General features: G+C 39.9%; 1 pseudogene; it reads right to left on the bottom strand.

Moving 5' to 3' along the window:
* Nucleotides 1–7240: 7240 nt before the first annotated feature.
* Nucleotides 7241–8420, bottom strand: LOC104670425 (annotated as a pseudogene).
* Nucleotides 8421–8940: the final 520 nt, after the last annotated feature.

The following is an 8940-nucleotide window of genomic DNA, read 5'->3' as shown; positions in this document are numbered from 1 at the left end:
TTTTGAGTTTGCTGACTACTATTTTTTGTGCAAATTGTCTTTCCTTTGTGATGCAAGACCTTTTCAGATGCTTGAGTTCATTGTTTCCTTTACTTGCCACTCTCATAGCTCCCTTCTGTAGAGCACTTACTATGAGGCTTATGCCTCATTTAATCCTTGAGCAACTCTATGAAGAAGGTAAAACAATCATATTTCATGACAGAACAAATTTAGACTCAGACACATTAATTTGCTCAATACCAAGCCACTAATAAAGTGGAAGAGCCCACATCTGAACCCAGATCCAATTCTATTTTCTTTGATTTATTTATTTATTTTTATTTTGTTTCGTTTTCTTGAGACAGGGTCTCACTCTGTCGCCCAGGCTGGAGTGCAGTGGTGCAATCTCAGCTTACTGAAGCCTTGACCTCCCAGGCTCAAGCAGTCCTCCCACTTCAGCCTCTCAAGTAGCTGGAACTACAGGTGCATGCCACCACACCCAGCTAATGTATTGTTTTTTGTTTGTTTTTATAGAGACGAGGTCTCACTATGTTGCCCTGGCTAGTCTCCAATTCCTGCTCTCTCGCGAGCCTCCCATCTTGACCTCCCAAAGTGCTGGGATTACAGGGATGAGCCATCATGTCCAGCCCCAGATCCAACTCTAAAGTATATTTTATCTCAACATTCCTCTCCATTTTCTTGGTTGTCTGTACACAATGCCTAGAACTTTCACAGAAAGGTGCTATGTAAAAACCAGTTCTGAAGTTAGAGTAATAATGGACAGGAAAACCAACTCACTATTTTATAACTGTATGATTTTAAGTCCATAAAATGTTAGAGTGGTAGGGGCATTTATGATCCCCAAATTCAACCTCATTTTTACATAGAAAAAAACCTGCTACGAAGAGAATGTCATCTTCAGAGTGGCACTCAGGCTGTAATCACAGTCCCCATTCCTCAAGCCAGTGTGCTTTCCAATGCATTTACACCTGGTGTGACGAATCATAGTACAGACAAAAGAGAAAACTCCACAAAGGAAAAGCAACTCCATTTCACTAGATCCCCAAAGGTACCACTTTTTTTTTTTTTTTTTTTTTTTTTTTTTTTTTTTTTTTTTGAGACAGAGTCTTGCTCTGTTGCCTAGGCTGGAGCGCAATGGCGCAATCGCTGCTCATCGCAACCTTGCCTCCTGGGGTGAAGCAATTCTCCTGCCTCAGCCTCCTGAGTAGCTGGGATTATAGGCATGCGCCACCATGCCCGGCTAATTTTTGTATTTTTAGTAGAGACGGGGCTTCACCATGTTGGTCAGTCTTCACCATGTTGGTCAGTCAGGAGCCTGAGCTCGTGATCGGCCCTTCTCAGCCTCCCAAAGTGCTAGGATTACAGGTGTGAGCCACCACCCTGGGCCAAGGTATCAGATCATTAAGGTTACTGCCAAAGCTACCATTTCTAAAACCAAGAGTTCTGAGGAGACTTGTGAGTGTTTTGCATTGGATTCTAATGGCTGTCCAATCATTGAATATATGAAGTTATTTTTGACAGTTGGATGTCAAGACAGAAAAAGGCAATGTGACCATTTTTCAAATGCCACATGTATGTGTAACATGGGCATGTGCTATAGTACCATTAATTGAGTCCTTGTTTTTCGTTTAGAGCATACAGTTGGGTTTAGAATCACAGTTCAGCAAATCTATAATAGCTCTTTGATTGCTTAGACTCAGGGGTCCTTCCTTATCCGTCCTAAATTATCTTCCTGTGTGTATTTTTTCTTTATTTGCCACAAGTCCTAGAAATTCAGCCTGTTTTCCTGTTTTAGTTTAAAAAGATGATGGAGCAACCACAATTATTTTTATTGAACCCTTGTTATATGCAAACACTGTCTTTAGTGCTTTACATGCATTATTTTGCTAGTCCTTATGAAGTAGGTCCTATATTATTCCATATTTATAGATGAGGAAACTGAGAGGCAGGTTAAGTAACTTCCGCAGGTTAAATCACAAGGAAGTGACTGAGCTGCTCTGCACCACGTCGTTTTGGTTTCTCCCAGATTTCTCCTTTGTTACTCCTGAAAGGCAGGCAAATACTATATGCCCTTTCCCATCACATTAGAAAAAATAGGGTTTTGTTGGTAATTACTGCTACAAAACAGAGTAACACAATCTAAACATTAGTTAGTTACAAGGTAACAGGACCTTACAAAGTTCTTTTGATTATGATTTGTGGTCTGTAGTTTATGACTGCCTCCTGACCTGACAAAAAGAAGCCATAATCCTCTCTGTTCTCTTCTCTTTCCTTCTTTCCTTCTTTCTTTCTTTCTTTTTCTTCCTTCCTTCCTTCCTTCCTTCCTTCCTTCCTTCCTTCCTTCCTTCCTTCCTTCCTTCCTCCCTTCCTTCCTTCCTTCCTTCCCTCCCTCCCTCCCTCCTTTCTTTCTCTCTCTCTTTCTTTCTTTCTCTCTCTCTCTCTCTTTCTCTCTCTGTCTCTGTCTGTCTTTCTTTCTTCTTTCTTTTTTTTTTTTAGACGAAGTTTCGCTCCTGTCACCCAGGCTGATGTGCAAATGGCATGATCTCAACTCACTGCAACCTCCACCTCCCTGGTTCAAGTGATTCTCCTGCCTCAGCCTCCTGAATAGCTGGGATTACAAGTGTGTACCACCACCCCCAGCTATTTTTTTTTTTTTTTTTTTTTTTTTTTTTGTATTTTAGTAGAGATGGGGTTTCACCAAGTTAGCCAGGCTGGTCTTGAACTCTGACCTCAGGTAATCCGCCTGCCTCTGCCTGTCAAAATGCTGGTATTACAAGCATGAGCCACTGTGCCCAGCCTGTTCTCTACTTTCATTTCCCTGGGGATAGTAGTCTTTTATTCCTGAGTGCCTTTTTCCCTACCTGAAGAAACTGGTGTGTCTAAAGACACTGGTGACAGAGGCTGAAGCAAAGGTGTATCTTGATCCCATCCCACGGGCTCATGTCATTACTGAGCCCCTCCAGACTTCATGGCATGCCCATCCCCAGGTTTCTGTGTATCCCAGAATGATTCCCTCTGGAAAGAGAGGTAGAAGGAAGGAGAGGATAAGGAAGGGAAGAAAAAATATTCTTACCAGTTAACACATAATCAGTGTGTTTTCCTGTAGCATCTTGTTGGTAAGGGTTGAGAGTGTACCTGGACTTAATTTTTCTTTTAAACAGATTCATCACTTCCTTTTGTGGGCATAGTAAAGATAGATATGATTAGGATTATATGGTGAATTGGGCCATTGATTCCTAGCCTACTGGTTGTCCAGGCTATTGGAAGCAGGCAAGTAAATTTTATGCAGAAATGAGCTGCACTGTTTTTTCATAATCTAGTATTATGCCGACACTTTTATATGTTATAGAATAAAATCATAATTAAAAATTTTAAAAACCAAAGAAGTAACTCCAATTGGAAGACACATGCCTTGGCTCTGCTATTAATCAGTTTTGTGATTTTTGGCATATTCTTTAGCTTTTGGGGGACTCAGTTTCCTAGTTTTTAAAGTGAGAGAAAAAAACTTGTCATTTCTAAGATATCTTTAAGTTCTAATATTCTGTGATTTATAGGAACCATGTGAATGATGGAGGCTTTTGAAGCTTAATAGTATGATAATGGATTTTATGCTTTTCTGTTATTTTAAATTTTATTAGATTTTTGGTTCTGAATATTGAAGCAGAATTGAATATTTTTCAATTAGCTCTGTAAGTAGTACTGAACACTTATTTAATTCAGGAAGAAAAAAGCTAAAATCTTGTATTGGGGGAAAAAGAAGTGTTCTTCAGTTTTCTTAGACATTAAATGGCTCATTCAAAGCAACATTTTGATAAATTGTGTAAATGAGAGAAGAACATATGGATTAAATTTTCCTTGAAATACATACGCATTTAAAAATTAAGAAAGAAAAAGTGCTTGGCAAAGCCCATTTGGGGTTCTGCCAAATGGAAAACATTTTAAAAATAGTTGAAAATGTAGTTTTATCTTGAAATGCTACCATATTCACCGATCTTTATTGATTATATATTTTTAAATTTGTTAGTTACTCTCCTTATATTTATTTTTGCAGTTTTTTTTTTGCTCTGGGGACTTGTTCAATTATAGTACTTTTTTTTTTTTTTTTAAACAGACAACACAGTCCGTCAGTCACTGAAGAGCACATTAGTATATCTGTCTCTCCCTGTGGGAATCCTGTTCCTTGGACTTCTGCAGAGGTTGCAGTTTGATCTTTCGTGTAGTGATGACTGGCATCGATTTATATCGATACAATGAAAAATTCTAAAGAACACTTTGTGGTAGAGAAATAAAGGAGATCTTGTCTTTGAAGATGCGGAATATGACAAGTAACTTTCCAGTAAATCATTCTATTTTAGTGGAGGAGTTTTGAAGGAAGATAAGCCCTGAGTTTCCTGATTATATGTAATTCAAACATAGATATTCAAAAGTCTTGGAGCTAACCTTCTTCCGTAGGGATGGAAGAGTTTGCTTTGTCTATAGATCCCATTGTACAGCTTGAAGAAGAGAAGAATTATTTTCTCAAAATCTCAAAAATCATATTTCTGCAATTTTCTTGAAATCTCAGAATCACATCTAATTTCTGATCAAATTGGCAACACTTTCTAGTTCTAAGTGTTCAGTTCATCTGGAAAGAACTTGGTGCAATTTGTGTAATTACTTTATAGCTATCTGCAAAACAAACAGTGGGAGTCATGTCTCTGCTGATGAATGTACAGATTCAGGTCACTAGAACATAATCCCAAAACTGACATTCTGGTTGAGATTTTTCTCCTCTTTCGGTTCTCCTTCTTCTCCTTCTTCCTTCTTCTTTCTTTTTCTTCTTCTTTCTTCTTCTTCTTCTTCTTCTTTTTTTTTTTTTTTTTTTTTTTGAGACAGGGTTTCACTCTGTCACCCAGACTGGAGTGTAGTTGCACAATCACGGCTCACTGCAGTCTTGACCTCCTGGGCTCAGGTGATCCTCCCCCGTCAGCCTCCCAAGTCACTGGGAGTACAGGTGTGTGCCACTACACCCAGCTAATTTTTGTATTTTTTGTAGAGATGGGTTTTCACCATGTTTCCCAGCCTGTCTCCTTTCCTTTTTATGATTGAATCCTTTTGAAAAGAATGTTGTTTTCTTATAAAATTTTAATGAACAAAGAATATATTTTGGTGTTAAAATCTTAAACCCTATTAGATGGTACCATAAGGGTTTGTATTCTACTCAGGATATGTCCAAGGAAATGATAAGATTTGTTTGCATAAGATGGTAACAATATCTTACCTTTTGAGGCTAATATTTAAAACCCAAGAGTATGTTTTAATTGTTGGGTTGTTCTTTTTCTTGTATAGTATCAAAATATTATATGTTATTGTTAATAATTTTCAATGAATCCTTTATTATTTAAACAAAAGTCATTCTTATTGGGCTCATATGTTTTACCCCCACAAAATTGTGAATAGAATGTGTACAGTTTCATAAACTCTGAAATAAAAAATATAGGCAATTTTCTTTCTTTTTTTTTTTTTTTTCTCTTACTCAGAGGTTTCCAACACATTTTATTTTGCAGACCACTGGTTTGTAGCTTTTGAGGACCAACATCTGTATCAATTCCTATAAAATATCCAATCAATTTCAGTTCCATAGAAGGCTCTTCCATGCTGCACACCATGCTTATGACTGAAGGTCCAGTTACACATGCATAAAGGCTGCCCTGCCCGCTGGTTCCTGGAGGAGGGCACGTCTGAGTTAAAGCCTATTCCAGGAGCTCCATCTTCCCAGAGCGTCATTTCCTTTGGCAAGAAGTCAGTTTACATGTGCGGCTTTGGTGCCTGGGAGCAGGAAGCACCAGAAACGTGCAGAATGTGCTGTTTTTTCTCTGATGAAGACAGGCACTTGAGGATCCAGTGCCCTTGTAGTTAATGACAGGAATCCCTCAATTGCTTAGTAGGTTAAAATATAAGGAAGCCTCCGCTTTACGAAACACAGGTAACACCTTTCAAGATTGCCTATTTATTCTAGAACTACATTAATTCAGGAAAATATAGGTCCCATGAAAGACTTAAAAGTTTTATGAAACTAAAATCTAGTTTTTCCCAATAAATTGTATTTTAGGCAAAACCCTCCCAATGCTTCTAAAATAATACTAAAAGGGTCATCTGCTTATACAAGAGCAATTTAAAATATTAAATATTTATTTGAATAACAAGTTTAAGTTGGAGCTGCAATGTTGGCAATGCAGGTTTTTAACACAGATCACAAAAAGTGTGCACAAAAAATTACTGGTGCAAAGGACAAAATAATGCTAAGAATTAGGCTAAATATCTGCTGATTTCAAGAAAACAAAAGGCCTGAAATCACTGTACAAAATAGAAAATGAATTAAACACTACCATCCACAGAACAGTCTTTATTATTGATTATATTTTAAAATTATTTGTGTAATTGTATATTGAATTGTAAATGAGTATTATACATGAACCTCCTTTCGGAAGGCAATTCCTTGTAGCACTATAGAACATCTAATTACATTGCAAAAAGTATCCTTTTTTGCTATCGATAAAGAAAACAGCTAGTGGTATTACTGTAAATATCAGGAAGTCTACAAAAAAAGAAATAAGATTTCTTTTTTGTCTCTTCAAAGTGTTTTCCATGCAGTGAAGCACTTGCCGTGTTGAACTGAATGCACTACTGAATGCACTATGGGAGAATGTTCTGGTCCGAGATACTCTTGAGAGATAAGACTAGGCTTTTCCAAATCAAACATTCAAAGAAATCATGCTACACTTTTATAACTGGGATACCGTCATATGCCACTTACCAATGCTGTCTCTCCAGAAAACCATTCAAGATGTTTAAAAAAAAAAATCAGACTTATGATAAATATACATAAAATGGGATCTATATACCAAATGCTATTTGATACGACTACTGGTAATGTCTGTGCTATGTGAAAGCAACTTTAAAAAGAGCCTATGCGGCAACAGGTAAGTGTCTAAAGATTCAAAATGAATGAACAGTGTTTGATAACAATATAATTCTCAACTCAGAAGCTGCCTCAAGATTAGGTGCATCTTCAGTTAATGTAACAGGAAAAAAAAGCAATGGATTTTATTTTATTAATTGTATCCACTTACAAACCGACCTAAGGTCACCTGATATGTAGACACAATGAGATTTCTGTTGTTTATAGTCTTTAATTGAAGTGATGATAAAGGAAATAGATCTATTTAAAAACAAAACCAAACAGCTATTTCTGTCTAGATTAAGAGGTGGCCCCGGGTGTGGGATTCACATTTTGAGGGGCCACTTGTGGTGCGACCTCGATGATCCCGGGTTTGTCTATGATTCTGGCTGTGCAGTTGCCCTTCTCTACGATCCCAATAATCCATGCTTGGTGGCCTTCACCATATTTGGGGGACTTTATCTCTGCACAGAACCGAGCTGCTTGCTCACGTGGTAAACAGATCAGAAGGCTGCCTGAGGTCTCTAGGCAGGTCCCATGCATGAGGCCGAACATGTTTCCGCATGCCTTGCTCACCACAGCCATCTTGGCCAGCACTGGGAGGTCGTGAATTACAAATGACACTTCGTTCCTCTGCTGGTTGGCCAGGTTCTGCGCGTGGCCCCAAATCCCAAAGCCCGTGATGTCAGTGGCTGCGTGGGCATTGAACGTGTGCATGAGTCCTGCAGCTGTCCTGTTGAGCCTTGCCATGTTCATCATGGCCTCCTGGTAGGCCAGCTCTATATCTTCTTGGGTGAACACTAGTTTAATCTTATTCCATTTCTCAGGAATATCCAGCCACTAGTGCCCAGCCCCTGCCACCTGTGTCCCCAGGGGTTTTGTCAACACCAGCACGTCTCCTGGCACTGCATTGTCTGGCATGATAAATTCACTGGGCTGGCAGACAATGGTAGCGACTCCTCCCAGAACAATCCAGGGGTTTAGTACTGTTAGGCCGCCCGTTACAGACGTTCCTGCTTCTTCAGCTGCGTCTTTAAAACCTTGGTTAATCAGAGGCATCACTTTGTCCCCTTCCCTGTCAGTCATTTTATTACTGACTCCAAGGAGCATCAGCATATTTTCACATTCCGTGACCCCCCACTGCATAGAGGTCACTGAGGACATTGGCACCTGCTATCCTGCCCATCATGTAAGGGTCTTCTACGATCGGGTAAATGTAATCTGTGGTTTGAACCAAGGAACGCCCACCGTGCCTCAAAGGAATGACACAAGTATCCATTCTAATGTCAAGCCTTGGCATACCGGCTCCCAGAAACTGCTCATCTTCTTGGAAATGGTTCACCTGTAAAGATTTCAGCAATTTTTGTAGGACATCTTGGGACACTTTCCAGCCTGTGCCCTTCATTTCAGTGAATCTGGTTAGCCAGAAGCTCCTGTCCAATTCGTAACTTTCTCGGTTGAAGGCCTCCGGTGTACCCATAGTTCTTGCGTCCCCGCTCGCCTCACAGCTCAGCCCCTCCCCTCCCTCTGCGGGTTGGCTGAATTCTTTATGGATCCACCAGCTCGCTTTGCGCCCTCCGCCTCCTCCTGAAAACAGGCAGCGGGCCGCTCCCACAATGCACCGGGCGCGGCCGGGCTCCCTTCGCTTGAATAAAAATGCCGCGCTCAGGGGCCCGGCACTTGGGCCCCGAGGGGGATCGCCTGGCTCGGCCCGGCCCTGCTGCGGCCGAGCCGCCGCGCTCCCCAATGCAGACAATTTTCTGTAACAACTGAGAGCAGACCCAGAAGTGAAGACCTAGATGACACTTTGGAACTTCTCATGTGCTGGGTTTTGTGTTTAAAGGCCATTCAACATAATGCAGCATATTTAAAACATAAAGAAAGTAATTTTTAAATGCTTTACATTCATTTCTCTTTCAGACTTAATAAATGCTACTACTTTCAAATACACCAAGGAATAGAAGAATTTATATTTATTTTCCTGATGGTATTGTAGGAAG

The sequence above is a fragment of the Rhinopithecus roxellana genome, chromosome 14, assembly GCF_007565055.1.
Source record: "Rhinopithecus roxellana isolate Shanxi Qingling chromosome 14, ASM756505v1, whole genome shotgun sequence".
Taxonomy (NCBI): domain Eukaryota; kingdom Metazoa; phylum Chordata; class Mammalia; order Primates; family Cercopithecidae; genus Rhinopithecus; species Rhinopithecus roxellana.
The sequence above is the reverse complement of the archived record's forward strand: the minus strand, read 5'-3'. Positions and strand labels throughout refer to the sequence as shown.